Source organism: Hyla sarda, chromosome 7 (assembly GCF_029499605.1).
Source record: "Hyla sarda isolate aHylSar1 chromosome 7, aHylSar1.hap1, whole genome shotgun sequence".
Classification (NCBI taxonomy): Eukaryota; Metazoa; Chordata; class Amphibia; order Anura; family Hylidae; genus Hyla; species Hyla sarda.
In genome coordinates, this window is record NC_079195.1 from 180,087,254 (window position 1) to 180,105,620 (window position 18,367).

Consider the following 18,367-nt stretch of genomic DNA (forward strand, 5'->3'; position numbering starts at 1 on the left):
CCGCTGCCCCGTTGCCTCCCCCATCCCTAGTTGTATAATTACCTGTTGCCGGGGTCGGGTCCGCGCTGCTTCAGGCCTCCGGTGTGCGTCCCCTACATCATTGCTATGCGTTGCGAGACGCAATGACGAGTGATGTCACTCGTCATTGCGCCGCGCCATGCAGCGTATAGCAACGTCGCCGGGGATGCACCCCGGAGTCCTGAAGCAGCGCTGACCCGGCCCCAGCAACAGGTAATTATACAACCGGGGATGGGGGAGGCAACAGGGAATCGGCGCCGGCAATGGTTGCCGCTGCCCCTTCTTTCTTTCTTTCTACCTCCTCCCCTACAGCCTGCCTGTCCATCTTCAAAAATACCCTTTTTAATAATTATACGCTCCTCCTTTGCATTGAAAAAAGCAAACAGTAAAGGTGCCAGATGCGGCCATCCTTTCATCCATTTGTCCTTCTGCATCTATTTTCCCAAACCATGCACTCATACTGTTATTATGTCGCCAAGTAATTAGACTACCTGGCCCAAACATTATGGATTATAAAAGGATAGCAGCATAAGGGAAAAATACATATTTTGAACCCAAAAACCCATTTGAGTTTTAAAGTTCAAAATACAGGCCTACCTCCTCCCCATCAGCCTGCCTGTCCATCTCCAAAAATACCCTTTTTTAATAATTATGCACTCTTCATTTGCTTTGGAAAAACAAACAGTTAAGTTGCCATATGCTGCTATCCTTTCATCGATTTGTGCTTCTACACCTTTGTTCCCAAACCATCATACACTCATACTGTTTTCACTTTGCCAAGTTATCGGACAACCTGGCCCCAAAATTATGGATTATAAAAGGATAGCAGCATAAGGGAAAAATACACATTTTGAACCCAAAAACCCATTTGAGTTTTTAAGTTCAAAATACAGGCCTACCTCCTCCCCTACAGCCTGCCTGTCCATCTCCAAAAATACCCTTTTTAATAATTATACGCTCCTCCTTTGCATTGAAAAAAAGCAAACAGTAAAGTTCCCAGATGCGGCCATCCTTTCATCCATTTGTCCTTCTGCATCTATTTTCCCAAACCATGCACTCAAACTGTTATTATGTCGCCAAGTAATTAGACTACCTGGCCCAAAAATTACGGATTATAAAAGGGTAACAGCATAAGGGAACATTACCGTATTTATCGGGGTGTACCACGCATCCGCCTATAACACACACCCTCATTTTATCAAGGATATTTGGGTAAAAGAATTTTTTTACCCAAATATCCTTCATAAAATGAGGGTGCGTGTGTGTGCATGTGTATACCCCGATACACTGCTTCTCACCCCACAGAGCCCCCAGGAAAGGCAGGGGGAGAGAGGCCGTCGCTGCCTGCTTCTCTCCCCCTGCCTTTCCTGGGGTCTAGAGCCCTGCTACCGCCGCTTCTCTCCCCCTGCTATCGGCGCCGCTGCCCATTCTCTCCCCCTGGCTATCGGTGCCGCTGTCCCATTGCCAGCGCCGATAGCCAGGGGGAGAGAAGCGGTGTCGGCAATGGGGCAACGGCACCGATAGCCAGGGGGAGATAAGGGGCAGCGGCACCCATTGCCGTCGCCGCTGCCCTGTTGCCTCCCCCATCCCTAGTTGTATAATTACCTGTTGCCGGGGTCGGGTCCGCGCTGCTTAAGGCCTCCGGTGTGCGTCCCCTACATCATTGCTATGCGTTGCGAGACGCAATGACGAGTGATGTCACTCGTCATTGCGCCGTGCCATGCAGCGCATAGCAACGACGCAGGGGATGCACCCCGGAGTCCTGAAGCAGCGCTGACCCGGCCCCAGCAACAGGTAATTATACAACCGGGGATGGGGGAGGCAACAGGGAAGCGGCGCCGGCAATGGGTGCCGCTGCCCCTTCTTTCTTTCTTTCTACCTCCTCCCCTACAGCCTGCCTGTCCATCTCCAAAAATACCCTTTTAATAATTATACGCTCCTCCTTTGCATTGAAAAAAAGCAAACAGTAAAGTTGCCAGATGCGGCCATCCTTTCATCCATTTGTCCTTCTGCATCTATTTTCCCAAACCATGCACTCATACTGTTATTATGTCGCCAAGTAATTAGACTACCTGGCCCAAAAATTATGGTTTATAAAAGGATAGCAGCATTAGTGAAAAAAACACATTTTGAACCCAAAAACCCATTTGAGTTTTTAAGTTCAAAATACAGGCCTACCTCCTCCCCTACAGCCTGCCTGTCCATCTCCAAAAATACGATTTTTAATAATTATACGCTTCTCCTTTGCATTGAAAAAAAGCAAACAGTAAAAATGCCAGATGCAGCCATCCTTTCATCCATTTGTCCTTCTGCATCTATTTTCCCAAACCATGCACTCATACTGTTATTATGTCGCCAAGTAATTAGACTACCTGGCCCAAAAATTATGGATTATAAAAGGGTAGCAGCATAAGGGAACATTACCGTATTTATCGGGGTGTACAACGCACCGGCCTATAACACGCACCCTCATTTTACCAAGGATATTTGGGTAAAAAAAGTTTTTACCCAAATATCCTTCATAAAATGAGGGTGCGTGTGTGTGCATGTGTGTACCCCGATACACTGCTTCTCAACCCACAGAGCACCCAGGAAAGGCAGGGGGAGAGAGGCCGTCGCTGCCTGTTTCTCTCCCCCTGCCTTTTCTGGGGTCTAGAGCCCTGCTACCGCCGCTTCTCTCCCCCTGCTATCGGCGCCACTGCCCCTACTCTCCCCCTGGCTATCGGTGCCGCTGTCCCATTGCCAGCGCCGATAGCCAGGGGGAGAGAAGCGGCGCCGGTAATGGGGCAACGGCACCGATAGCCAGGGGGGCATAAGGGGCAGCGGCACCTATTGCCGGCGCCGTTGCCCCGTTGCCTCCCCCATCCCTAGTTGTATAATTACCTGTTGCCGGGGTCGGGTCCGAGCTGCTTCAGGCCTCTGTTGTGCGTCCCCTGCATCATTGCTATGCGTTGCGAGAAGCAATGACGAGTGACGTCTCTCGTCATTGCGCCGCGCCATGCAAAGCATAGCAACGACGCAGGGAATGCACACCGGAGGCCTGAAGCAGCGCTGACCCGACCCCAGCAACAGGTAATTATACAACCGGGGATGGGGGAGGCAACGGGGCAGCGGCGCCGGCAATGGGTGCCGCTGCCCCTTCTTTCCCCCTGTCTGTCGACATTGCTGCCCCATTGCCAGCGCCGTTTCTCTCCCCCTGGCTATCGGCGCCGGCAATGGGGCAGCGGCACTGATGGCCAGGGGGAGAGAAGTGGCAGCAGCGCCGATAGCAGGGGTAACCATCATACACTCATACTGTTTTCACTTTGCCAAGTTATCGGACAACCTGGCCCCAAAATTATGGATTATAAAAGGATAGCAGCATAAGGGAAAAATACACATTTTGAACCCAAAAACCCATTTGAGTTTTTAAGTTCAAAATACAGGCATACCTCCTCCCCTACAGCCTGCCTGTCCATCTCCAAAAATACGATTTTTAATAATTATACGCTTCTCCTTTGCATTGAAAAAAAGCAAACAGTAAAGTTCCCAGATGCGGCCATCCTTTCATCCATTTGTCCTTCTGCATCTATTTTCCCAAACCATGCACTCATACTGTTATTATGTCGCCAAGTAATTAGACTACCTGGCCCAAAAATTATGGATTATAAAAGGGTAGCAGCATAAGGGAACATTACCGTATTTATCGGGGTGTACAACGCATCGGCCTATAACACGCACCCTCATTTTACCAAGGATATTTGGGTAAAAAAAAGTTTTTACCCAAATATCCTTCATAAAATGAGGGTGCGTGTGTGTGCATGTGTGTACCCCGATACACTGCTTCTCAACCCACAGAGCCCCCAGGAAAGGCAGGGGGAGAGAGGTTATCGCTGCCTGCTTCTCTCCCCCTGCCTTTCCTGGGGTCTAGAGCCCTGCTACCGCCGCTTCTCTCCCCCTGCTATCGGCGCCGCTGCCCCTTCTCTCCCCCTGGCTATCGGTGCCGCTGTCCCATTGCCAGCGCGGATAGCCAGGGGGAGAGAAGCGGTGCCGGTAATGGGGCAACGGCACCGATAGCCGGGGGGGCTTAAGGGGCAGCGGCACCCATTGCCGTCGCCGCTGCACCGTTGCCTCCCCCATCCCTAGTTGTATAATTACCTGTTGCCGGGGTCGGGTCCGCGCTGCTTCAGGCCTCCGGTGTGCGTCCCCTACATCATTGCTATGCGTTGCGAGACGCAATGACGAGTGATGTCACTCGTCATTGCGCCGCGCCATGCAGCGCATAGCAACAACGCAGGGGATGCACCCCGGAGGCCTGAAGCAGCGCTGACCCGACCCCAGCAACAGGTAATTATACAACCGGGGATGGGGGAGGCAACAGGGAAGCGGCACCAGCAATGGGTGCCGCTGCCCCTTCTTTCTTTCTTTCTACCTCCTCCCCTACAGCCTGCCTGTCCATCTCCAAAAATACCCTTTTTAATAATTATACGCTCCTCCTTTGCATTGAAAAAAGCAAACAGTAAAGGTGCCAGATGCGGCCATCCTTTCATCCATTTGTCCTTCTGCATCTATTTTCCCAAACCATGCACTCATACTGTTATTATGTCGCCAAGTAATTAGACTACCTGGCCCAAAAATTATGGATTATAAAAGGATAGCAGCATAAGGGAAAAATACATATTTTGAACCCAAAAACCCATTTGAGTTTTTAAGTTCAAAATACAGGCCTACCTCCTCCCCATCAGCCTGCCTGTCCATCTCCAAAAATACCCTTTTTTAATAATTATGCACTCTTCATTTGCTTTGGAAAAACAAACAGTTAAGTTGCCATATGCTGCTATCCTTTCATCGATTTGTGCTTCTACACCTATGTTCCCAAACCATCATACACTCATACTGTTTTCACTTTGCCAAGTTATCGGACAACCTGGCCCCAAAATTATGGATTATAAAAGGATAGCAGCATAAGGGAAAAATACATATTTTGAACCCAAAAACCCATTTGAGTTTTTAAGTTCAAAATACAGGCCTACCTCCTCCCCTACAGCCTGCCTGTCCATCTCCAAAAATACCCTTTTTAATAATTATACGCTCCTCCTTTGCATTGAAAAAAAGCAAACAGTAAAGTTGCCAGATGTGGCCATCCTTTCATCCATTTGTCCTTCTGCATCTTTTTTCCCAAACCATGCACTCATACTGTTATTATGTCGCCAAGTAATTAGACTACCTGGCCCAAACATTATGAATTATAAAAGGATAGCAGCATTAGTGAAAAAAACACATTTTGAACCCAAAAACCCATTTGAGTTTTTAAGTTCAAAATACAGGCCTACCTCCTCCCCTACAGCCTGCCTGTCCATCTCCAAAAATACCCTTTTTAATAATTATACGCTTCTCCTTTGCATTGAAAAAAAGCAAACAGTAAAAATGCCAGATGCGGCCATCCTTTCATCCATTTGTCCTTCTGCATCTATTTTCCCAAACCATGCACTCATACTGTTATTATGTCGCCAAGTAATTAGACTACCTGGCCCAAAAATTATGGTTTATAAAAGGATAGCAGCATTAGTGAAAAATACACATTTTGAACCCAAAAACCCATTTGAGTTTTTAAGTTCAAAATACAGGCCTACCTCCTCCCCTACAGCCTGCCTGTCCATCTCCAAAAATACCCTTTTAATAATTATACGCTCCTCCTTTGCATTGAAAAAAAGCAAACAGTAAAGTTGCCAGATGCGGCCATCCTTTCATCCATTTGTCCTTCTGCATCTATTTTCCCAAACCATGCACTCATACTGTTATTATGTCGCCAAGTAATTAGACTACCTGGCCCAAAAATTATGGTTTATAAAAGGATAGCAGCATTAGTGAAAAATATACATTTTGAACCCAAAAACCCATTTGAGTTTTTAAGTTCAAAATACAGGCCTACCTCCTCCCCTAAATCCTGCCTGTCCATCTCCAAAAATACCCTTTTTAATAATTATACGCTTCTCCTTTGCATTAAAAAAAAGCAAACAGTAAAGGTGCCAGATGCGGCCATCCTTTCATCCATTTGTCCTTCTGCATCTATTTTCCCAAACCATGCACTCATACTGTTATTATGTCGCCAAGTAATTAGACTACCTGGCCCAAAAATTATGGATTATAAAAGGATAGCAGCATAAGGGAAAAATACATATTTTGAACCCAAAAACCCATTTGAGTTTTTAAGTTCAAAATGCAGGCCTACCTCCTCCCCATCAGCCTGCCTGTCCATTTCCAAAAATACCCTTTTTTAATAATTATGCACTCTTCATTTGCTTTGGAAAAACAAACAGTTAAGTTTCCATATGCTGCTATCCTTTCATCGATTTGTGCTTCTACACCTATGTTCCCAAACCATCATACACTCATACTGTTTTCACTTTGCCAAGTTATCGGCCAACCTGGCCCCAAAATTATGGATTATAAAAGGATAGCAGCATAAGGGAAAAATACACATTTTGAACCCAAAAACCCATTTGAGTTTTTAAGTTCAAAATACAGGCCTACCTCCTCCCCTACAGCCTGCCTGTCCATCTCCAAAAATACCCTTTTTAATAATTATACGCTCCTCCTTTGCATTGAAAAAAAGCAAACAGTAAAGTTGCCAGATGCGGCCATCCTTTCATCCATTTGTCCTTCTGCATCTATTTTCCCAAACCATGCACTCATACTGTTATTATGTCGCCAAGTAATTAGACTACCTGGCCCAAAAATTATGGATTATAAAAGGGTAGCAGCATAAGGGAACATTATCGTATTTATCGGGGTGTACAACGCACCGGCCTATAACACGCACCCTCATTTTACCAAGGATATTTGGGTAAAAAAAGTTTCTACCCAAATATCCTTCATAAAATGAGGGTGCGTGTGTGTGCATGTGTATACCCCGATACACTGCTTCTCAACCCACAGAGCCCCCAGGAAAGGCAGGGGGAGAGAGGCCGTCGCTGCCTGCTTCTCTCCCCCTGCCTTTCCTGGGGTCTAGAGCCCTGCTACCGCCGCTTCTCTCCCCCTGCTATCGGCGCCGCTGCCCCTTCTCTCCCCCTGGCTATCGGTGCCGCTGTCCCATTGCCAGCGCCGATAGCCAGGGGGAGAGAAGCGGTGCCGGCAATGGGGCAGCGGCACCGATAGCCAGGGGGAGATAAAGGGCAGCGGCACCCATTGCCGTCGCCGCTGCCCCGTTGCATCCCCCATCCCTAGTTGTATAATTACCTGTTGCCAGGGTCGGGTCCGCGCTGCTTCAGGCCTCCGGTGTGCGTCCCCTGCATCATTGCTATGCGTTGCGAGACGCAATGACGAGTGACGTCACTCGTCATTGCACCACGCCATGAAGCGCATAGCAACGACGCAGGGGATGCACACCGGAGGCCTGAAGCAGCGCTGACCCGACCCCAGCAACAGGTAATTATACAACCGGGGATGGGGGAGGCAACGGCGCAGCGGCGCCGGCAATGGGTGCCGCTGCCCCTTCTTTCTTTCTTTCTACCTCCTCCCCTACAGCCTGCCTGTCCATCTCCAAAAATACCCTTTTTAATAATTTTACGCTCCTCCTTTGCATTGAAAAAAAGCAAACAGTAAAGTGGCCAGTAGCGGCCATCCTTTCATCCATTTGTCCTCCTGCATCTATTTTCCCAAACCATGCACTCATACTGTTATTATGTCGCCAAGTAATTAGACTACCATGCCCAAAAATTGTGGATTATAAAAGGATAGCAGCATAAGGAAAAAAATACATATTTTGAACCCAAAAACCCATTTGAGTTTTTAAGTTCAAAATACAGGCCTACCTCCTCCCCATCAGCCTGCCTGTCCATCTCCAAAAATACCCTTTTTTAATAATTATGCACTCTTCATTTGCTTTGGAAAAACAAACAGTTAAGTTGCCATATGCTGCTATCCTTTCATCGATTTGTGCTTCTACACCTATGTTCCCAAACCATCATACACTCATACTGTTTTCACTTTGCCAAGTTATCGGACAACCTGGCCCCAAAATTATGGATTATAAAAGGATAGCAGCATAAGGGAAAAATACACATTTTGAACCCAAAAACCCATTTGAGTTTTTAAGTTCAAAATACAGGCCTACCTCCTCCCCTACAGCCTGCCTGTCCATCTCCAAAAATAGCCTTTTAATAATTATACGCTCCTCCTTTGCATTGAAAAAAAGCAAACAGTAAAGTTGCCAGATGCGGCCATCCTTTCATCCATTTGTCCTTCTGCATCTATTTTCCCAAACCACGCAATCATACTGTTATTATGTCGCCAAGTAATTAGACTACCTGGCCCAAAAATTATGAATTATAAAAGGATAGCAGCATAAGGGAAAAATACACATTTTGAACCCAAAAACCCATTTGAGTTTTTAAGTTCAAAATACAGGCCTACCTCCTCCCCTACAGCCTGCCTGTCCATCTCCAAAAATACCCTTTTTAATAATTATACGCTCCTCCTTTGCATTGAAAAAAAGCAAACAGTAAAGTTGCCAGATGCGGCCATCCTTTCATCCATTTGTCCTTCTGCATCTATTTTCCCAAACCATGCACTCATACTGTTATTATGTCGCCAAGTAATTAGACTACCTTGCCCAAAAATTATGGATTATAAAAGGATAGCAGCATTAGTGAAAAATACACATTTTGAACCCAAAAACCCATTTGAGTTTTTAAGTTCAAAATACAGGCCTACCTCCTCCCCTACAGCCTGCCTGTCCATCTCCAAAAATACCCTTTTTAATAATTATACGCTCCTCCTTTGCATTGAAAAAAAGCAAACAGTAAAGTTCCCAGATGCGGCCATCCTTTCATCCATTTGTCCTTCTGCATCTATTTCCCCAAACCATGCACTCATACTGTTATTATGTCGCCAAGTAATTAGACTACCTGGCCCAAACATTATGAATTATAAAAGGATAGCAGCATTAGTGAAAAAAAACACATTTTGAACCCAAAAACCCATTTGAGTTTTTAAGTTCAAAATACAGGCCTTCCTCCTCCCCATCAGCCTGCCTGTCCATCTCCAAAAATACCCTTTTTTAATAATTATGCACTCTTCATTTGCTTTGGAAAAACAAACAGTTAAGTTGCCATATGCTGCTATCCTTTCATCGATTTGTGCTTCTACACCTATGTTCCCAAACCATCATACACTCATACTGTTTTCACTTTGCCAAGTTATCGGACAACCTGGCCCCAAAATTATGGATTATAAAAGCATAGCAGCATAAGGGAAAAATACACATTTTGAACCCAAAAACCCATTTGAGTTTTTAAGTTCAAAATACAGGCCTACCTCCTCCCCTACAGCCTGCCTGTCCATCTCCAAAAATACCCTTTTTAATAATTATAAGCTTCTCCTTTGCATTGAAAAAAAGCAAACAGTAAAGTTGCCAGATGCGGCCATCCTTTCATCCATTTGTCCTTCTGCATCTATTTTCCCAAACCATGCACTCATACTGTTATTATGTCGCCAAGTAATTAGACTACCTTGCCCAAAAATTATGGATTATAAAAGGATAGCAGCATTAGTGAAAAATACACATTTTGAACCCAAAAACCCATTTGAGTTTTTAAGTTCAAAATACAGGCCTACCTCCTCCCCTACAGCCTGCCTGTCCATCTCCAAAAATACCCTTTTTAATAATTATACGCTCCTCCTTTGCATTGAAAAAAAGCAAACAGTAAAGTTCCCAGATGCGGCCATCCTTTCATCCATTTGTCCTTCTGCATCTATTTCCCCAAACCATGCACTCATACTGTTATTATGTCGCCAAGTAATTAGACTACCTGGCCCAAACATTATGAATTATAAAAGGATAGCAGCATTAGTGAAAAAAAACACATTTTGAACCCAAAAACCCATTTGAGTTTTTAAGTTCAAAATACAGGCCTACCTCCTCCCCATCAGCCTGCCTGTCCATCTCCAAAAATACCCTTTTTTTAATAATTATGCACTCTTCATTTGCTTTGGAAAAACAAACAGTTAAGTTGCCATATGCTGCTATCCTTTCATCGATTTGTGCTTCTACACCTATGTTCCCAAACCATCATACACTCATACTGTTTTCACTTTGCCAAGTTATCGGACAACCTGGCCCCAAAATTATGGATTATAAAAGCATAGCAGCATAAGGGAAAAATACACATTTTGAACCCAAAAACCCATTTGAGTTTTTAAGTTCAAAATACAGGCCTACCTCCTCCCCTACAGCCTGCCTGTCCATCTCCAAAAATACCCTTTTTAATAATTATAAGCTTCTCCTTTGCATTGAAAAAAAGCAAACAGTAAAGTTGCCAGATGCGGCCATCCTTTCATCCATTTGTCCCTCTGCATCTATTTTCCCAAACCATGCACTCATACTGTTATTATGTCGCCAAGTAATTAGACTACCTGGCCCAAAAATTATGGATTATAAAAGGGTAGCAGCATAAGGGAACATTACCGTATTTATCGGGGTGTACCACGCATCCGCCTATAACACACACCCTCATTTTATCAAGGATATTTGGGTAAAAGAATTTGTTTACCCAAATATCCTTCATAAAATGAGGGTGCGTGTGTGTGCATGTGTATACCCCGATACACTGCTTCTCACCCCACAGAGCCCCCAGGAAAGGCAGGGGGAAAGAGGCCGTCGCTGCCTGCTTCTCTCCCCCTGCCTTTCCTGGGGTCTAGAGCCCTGCTACCGCCGCTTCTCTCCCCCTGCTATCAGCGCCGCTGCCCCTTCTCTCCCCCTGGCTATCGGTGCCGCTGTCCCATTGCCAGCGCCGATAGCCAGGGGGAGAGAAGCGGTGTCGGCAATGGGGCAGCTGCACCGATAGCCAGGGGGAGATAAGGGGCAGCGGCACCCATTGCCGTCGCCGCTGCCCCGTAGCCTCCCCCATCCCTAGTTGTATAATTACCTGTTGCCGGGGTCGGGTCCGCGCTGCTTCAGGCCTCCGGTGTGTGTCCCCTACATCATTGCTATGCGTTGCGAGACGCAATGACGAGTGATGTCACTCGTCATTGCGCCGCGCCATGCAGCGCATAGCAACGACGCAGGGGATGCACCCCGGAGGCCTGAAGCAGCGCTGACCCGACCCCAGCAACAGGTAATTATACAATCGGGGATGGGGGAGGCAACGGCGCAGCGGCGCCAGCAATGGGTGCCGCTGCCCCTTCTTTCTTTCTTTCTACCTCCTCCCCTACAGCCTGCATGTCCATCTCCAAAAATACCCTTTTTAATAATTATACGCTCCTCCTTTGCATTGAAAAAAAGCAAACAGTAAAGTTGCCAGATGCGGCCATCCTTTCATCCATTTGTCCTCCTGCATCTATTTTCCCAAACCATGCACTCATACTGTTATTATGTCGCCAAGTAATTAGACTACCATGCCCAAAAATTATGGATTATAAAAGGATAGCAGCATAAGGGAAAAATACATATTTTGAACCCAAAAACCCATTTGAGTTTTTAAGTTCAAAATACAGGCCTACCTCCTCCCCTACAGCCTGCCTGTCCATCTCCAAAAATACCCTTTTTAATAATTATACGCTCCTCCTTTGCATTGAAAAAAAGCAAACAGTAAAGTTGCCAGATGCGGCCATCCTTTCATCCATTTGTCCTTCTGCATCTGTTTTCCCAAACCATGCACTCATACTGTTATTATGTCGCCAAGTAATTAGACTAACTGGCCCAAACATTATGAATTATAAAAGGATAGCAGCATTAGTGAAAAAAACACATTTTGAACCCAAAAACCCATTTGAGTTTTTAAGTTCAAAATACAGGCCTACCTCCTCCCCTACAGCCTGCCTGTCCATCTCCAAAAATAGCCTTTTAATAATTATACGCTTCTCCTTTGCATTGAAAAAAAGCAAACAGTAAAGTTGCCAGATGCGGCCATCCTTTCATCCATTTGTCCTTCTGCATCTATTTTCCCAAACCATGCACTCATACTGTTATTATGTCGCCAATTAATTAGACTACCTTGCCCAAAAATTATGGATTATAAAAGGATAGCGGCATTAGTGAAAATACACATTTTGAACCCAAAAACCCATTTGAGTTTTTAAGTTCAAAATACAGGCCTACCTCCTCCCCTACAGCCTGCCTGTCCATCTCCAAAAATACCCTTTTTAATAATTATACGCTCCTCCTTTGCATTGAAAAAAAGCAAACAGTAAAGTTGCCAGATGCAGCCATCCTTTCATCCATTTGTCCTTCTGCATCTATTTTCCCAAACCATGCACTCATACTGTTATTATGTCGCCAATTAATTAGACTACCTGGCCCAAAAATTATGGATTATAAAAGGGTAGCAGCATAAGGGAACATTACCGTATTTATCGGGTTGTACCACGCATCCGCCTATAACACACACCCTCATTTTATCAAGGATATTTGGGTAAAAGAATTTGTTTACCCAAATATCCTTCATAAAATGAGGGTGCGTGTGTGTGCATGTGTATACCCCGATACACTGCTTCTCACCCCACAGAGCCCCCAGGAAAGGCAGGGGGAAAGAGGCCGTCGCTGCCTGCTTCTCTCCCACTGCCTTTCCTGGGGTCTAGAGCCCTGCTACCGCCGCTTCTCTCCCCCTGCTATCAGCGCCGCTGCCCCTTCTCTCCCCCTGGCTATCAGTGCCGCTGTCCCATTGCCAGCGCCGATAGCCAGGGGGAGAGAAGCGGTGTCGGCAATGGGGCAGCTGCACCGATAGCCAGGGGGAGATAAGGGGCAGCGGCACCCATTGCCGTCGCCGCTGCCCCGTTGCCTCCCCCATCCCTAGTTGTATAATTACCTGTTGCCGGGGTCGGGTCCGCGCTGCTTCAGGCCTCCGGTGTGTGTCCCCTACATCATTGCTATGCGTTGCGAGACGCAATGAAGAGTGATGTCACTCGTCATTGCGCCGCGCCATGCAGCGCATAGCAACGACGCAGGGGATGCACCCCGGAGGCCTGAAGCAGCGCTGACCCGACCCCAGCAACAGGTAATTATACAACCGGGGATGGGGGAGGCAACGGCGCAGCGGCACCAGCAATGGGTGCCGCTGCCCCTTCTTTCTTTCTTTCTACCTCCTCCCCTACAGCCTGCATGTCCATCTCCAAAAATACCCTTTTTAATAATTATACGCTCCTCCTTTGCATTGAAAAAAAGCAAACAGTGAAGTTGCCAGATGCGGCCATCCTTTCATCCATTTGTCCTCCTGCATCTATTTTCCCAAACCATGCACTCATACTGTTATTATGTCGCCAAGTAATTAGACTAACTGGCCCAAACATTATGAATTATAAAAGGATAGCAGCATTAGTGAAAAAAACACATTTTGAACCCAAAAACCCATTTGAGTTTTTAAGTTCAAAATACAGGCCTACCTCCTCCCCTACAGCCTGCCTGTCCATCTCCAAAAATACAATTTTTAATAATTATACGCTCCTCCTTTGCATTGAAAAAAAGCAAACAGTAAAGTTGCCAGATGCGGCCGTCCTTTCATCCATTTGTCCTTCTGCATCTATTTTCCCAAACCATGCACTCATACTGTTATTATGTCGCCAAGTAATTAGACCACCTGGCCCAAAAATTATGGTTTATAAAAGGATAGCAGCATTAGTGAAAAATACACATTTTGAACCCAAAAACCCATTTGAGATTTTAAGTTCAAAATACAGGCCTACCTCCTCCCCTACAGCCTGCCTGTCCATCTCCAAAAATAGCTTTTTAATAATTATACGCTTCTCCTTTGCATTGAAAAAAAGCAAACAGTAAAGTTGCCAGATGCGGCCATCCTTTCATCCATTTGTCCTTCTGCATCTATTTTCCCAAACCATGCACTCATACTGTTATTATGTCGCCAATTAATTAGACTACCTTGCCCAAAAATTATGGATTATAAAAGGATAGCGGCATTAGTGAAAATACACATTTTGAACCCAAAAACCCATTTGAGTTTTTAAGTTCAAAATACAGGCCTACCTCCTCCCCTACAGCCTGCCTGTCCATCTCCAAAAATACCCTTTTTAATAATTATACGCTCCTCCTTTGCATTGAAAAAAAGCAAACAGTAAAGTTGCCAGATGCAGCCATCCTTTCATCCATTTGTCCTTCTGCATCTATTTTCCCAAACCATGCACTCATACTGTTATTATGTCGCCAAGTAATTAGACTACCTGGCCCAAACATTATGAATTATAAAAGGATAGCAGCATTAGTGAAAAAAACACATTTTGAACCCAAAAACCCATTTGAGTTTTTAAGTTCAAAATACAGGCCTACCTCCTCCCCTACAGCCTGCCTGTCCATCTCCAAAAATACCCTTTTTAATAATTATACGCTCCTCCTTTGCATTAAAAAAAAGCTAACAGTAAAGTTGCCAGATGCGGCCATCCTTTCATCCATTTGTCCTTCTGCATCTATTTTCCCAAACCATGCACTCATACTGTTATTATGTCGCCAAGTAATTAGACTACCTGGCCCAAAAATTATGGATTATAAAAGGATAGCAGCATAAGGGAAAAATACACATTTTGAACCCAAAAACCCATTTGAGTTTTTAAGTTCAAAATACAGGCCTACCTCCTCCCCTACAGCCTGCCTGTCCATCTCCAAAAATACCCTTTTTAATAATTATACGCTCCTCCTTTGCATTGAAAAAAAGCAAACAGTAAAGTTGCCAGATGTGGCCATCCTTTCATCCATTTGTCCTTCTGCATCTATTTTCCCAAACCATGCACTCATAATGTTATTATGTCGCCAAGTAATTAGACTACCTGGCCCAAACATTATGAATTATAAAAGGATAGCAGCATTAGTGAAAAAAACACATTTTGAACCCAATAACCCATTTGAGTTTTTAAGTTCAAAATACAGGCCTACCTCCTCCCCTACAGCCTGCCTGTCCATCTCCAAAAATACGATTTTTAATAATTATACGCTTCTCCTTTGCATTGAAAAAAAGCAAACAGTAAAAATGCCAGATGCGGCCATGCTTTCATCCATTTGTCCTTCTGCATCTATTTTCCCAAACCATGCACTCATACTGTTATTATGTCGCCAAGTAATTAGACTACCTGGCCCAAAAATTATGGTTTATAAAAGGATAGCAGCATTAGTGAAAAATACACATTTTGAACCCAAAAACCCATTTGAGTTTTTAAGTTCAAAATACAGGCCTACCTCCTCCCCTACAGCCTGCCTGTCCATCTCCAAAAATAGCCTTTTAATAATTATACGCTCCTCCTTTGCATTGAAAAAAAGCAAACAGTAAAGTTGCCAGATGCGGCCATTCTTTCATCCATTTGTCCTTCTGCATCTATTTTCCCAAACCATGCACTCATACTGTTATAATGTCGCCAAGTAATTAGACTACCTTGCCCAAAAATTATGGATTATAAAAGGATAGCAGCATTAGTGAAAAATACACATTTTGAACCCAAAAACCCATTTGAGTTTTTAAGTTCAAAATACAGGCCTACCTCCTCCCCTACAGCCTGCCTGTCCATCTCCAAAAATACCATTTTTAATAATTATACGCTCCTCCTTTGCATTGAAAAAAAGCAAACAGTAAAGTTGCCAGATGCGGCCATCCTTTCATCCATTTGTCCTTCTGCATCTATTTTCCCAAACCATGCACTCATACTGTTATTATGTCGCCAAGTAATTAGACTACCTGGCCCAAACATTATAAATTATAAAAGGATAGCAGCATTAGTGAAAAAAACACATTTTGAACCCAAAAACCCATTTGAGTTTTTAAGTTCAAAATACAGGCCTACCTCCTCCCCTACAGCCTGCCTGTCCATCTCCAAAAATACCATTTTTAATAATTATACGCTCCTCCTTTGCATTGAAAAAAAGCAAACAGTAAAGTTGCCAGATGCGGCCATCCTTTCATCCATTTGTCCTTCTGCATCTATTTTCCCAAACCATGCACTCATACTGTTATTATGTCGCCAAGTAATTAGACTACCTGGCCCAAAAATTATGGTTTATAAAAGGATAGCAGCATTAGTGAAAAAAAAACATTTTGAACCCAAAAACCCATTTGAGTTTTTAAGTTCAAAATACAGGCCTACCTCCTCCCCTACAGCCTGCCTGTCCATCTCCAAAAATACCCTTTTTAATAATTATACGCTCCTCCTTTGCATTGATAAAAAGCAAACAGTAAAGTTCCCAGATGCGGCCATCCTTTCATCCATTTCTCCTTCTGCATCTATTTTCCCAAACCATGCACTCATACTGTTATTATGTCGCCAAGTAATTAGACTACCTGGCCCAAAAATTATGGATTATAAAAGGGTAGCAGCATAAGGGAACATTACCGTATTTATCGGGGTGTACCACGCATCCGCCTATAACACACACCCTCATTTTATCAAGGATATTTGGGTAAAAGAATTTTTTTACCCAAATATCCTTCATAAAATGAGGGTGCGTGTGTGTGCATGTGTATACCCCGATACACTGCTTCTCACCCCACAGAGCCCCCAGGAAAGGCAGGGGGAGAGAGGCCGTCGCTGCCTGCTTCTCTCCCCCTGCCTTTCCTGGGGTCTAGAGCCCTGCTACCGCCGCTTCTCTCCCCCTGCTATCGGCGCCGCTGCCCCTTCTCTCCCCCTGGCTATCGGTGCCGCTGTCCCATTGCCAGCGCCGATAGCCAGGGGGAGAGAAGCGGTGTCGGCAATGGGGCAGCTGCACCGATAGCCAGGGGGAGATAAGGGGCAGCGGCACCCATTGCCGTCGCCGCTGCCCCGTTGCCTCCCCCATCCCTAGTTGTATAATTACCTGTTGCCGGGGTCGGGTCCGCGCTGCTTCAGGCCTTCGGTGTGCTTCCCCTACATCATTGCTATGCGTTGCGAGACGCAATGACGAGTGATGTCACTCGTCATTGCGCCGCGCCATGCAGCGCATAGCAACGACGCAGGGGATGCACCCCGGAGTCCTGAAGCAGCGCTGACCCGGCCCCAGCAACAGGTAATTATACAACCGGGGATGGGGGAGGCAACAGGGAAGCGGCGCCGGCAATGGGTGCCGCTGCCCCTTCTTTCTTTCTTTCTACCTCCTCCCCTACAGCCTGCCTGTCCATCTCCAAAAATACCCTTTTTAATAATTATACGCTCCTCCTTTGCATTGAAAAAAAGCAAACAGTAAAGGTGCCAGATGCGGCCATCCTTTCATCCATTCGTCCTTCTGCATCTATTTTCCCAAACCATGCACTCATACTGTTATTATGTCGCCAAGTAATTAGAATACCTGGCCCAAAAATTATGGATTATAAAAGGATAGCAGCATAAGGGAAAAATACATATTTTGAACCCAAAAACCCATTCGAGTTTTTAAGTTCAAAATACAGCCCTACCTCCTCCCCATCAGCCTGCCTGTCCATCTCCAAAAATACCCTTTTTTTAATAATTATGCACTCTTCATTTGCTTTGGAAAAACAAACTGTTAAGTTGCCATATGCTGCTATCCTTTCATCGATTTGTGCTTCTACACCTATGTTCCAAAACCATCATACACTCATACTGTTTTCACTTTGCCAAGTTATCGGACAACCTGGCCCCAAAATTATGGATTATAAAAGGATAGCAGCATAAGGGAAAAATACACATTTTGAACCCAAAAACCCATTTGAGTTTTTAAGTTCAAAATACAGGCCTACCTCCTCCCCTACAGCCTGCCTTTCCATCTCCAAAAATAGCCTTTTAATAATTATACGCTCCTCCTTTGCATTGAAAAAAAGCAAACAGTAAAGTTGCCAGATGCGGCCATCCTTTCATCCATTTGTCCTTCTGCATCTATTTTCCCAAACCACGCACTCATACTGTTATTATGTCGCCAAGTAATTAGACTACCTGGCCCAAAAATTATGGATTATAAAAGGATAGCAGCATAAGGGAAAAATACACATTTTGAACCCAAAAACCCATTTGAGTTTTTAAGTTCAAAATACAGGCCTACCTCCTCCCCTACAGCCTGCCTGTCCATCTCCAAAAATACCCTTTTTAATAATTATACGCTCCTCCTTTGCATTGAAAAAAAGCAAACAGTAAAGTTCCCAGATGCGGCCATCCTTTTATCCATTTCTCCTTCTGCATCTATTTTCCCAAACCATGCACTCATACTGTTATTATGTCGCCAAGTAATTAGACTACCTGGCCCAAAAATTATGGATTATAAAAGGGTAGCAGCATAAGGGAACATTACCGTATTTATCGGGGTGTACCACGCATCCGCCTATAACACACACCCTCATTTTATCAAGGATATTTGGGTAAAATAATTTTTTTACCCAAATATCCTTCATAAAATGAGGGTGCGTGTGTGTGCATGTGTATACCCCGATACACTGCTTCTCACCCCACAGAGCCC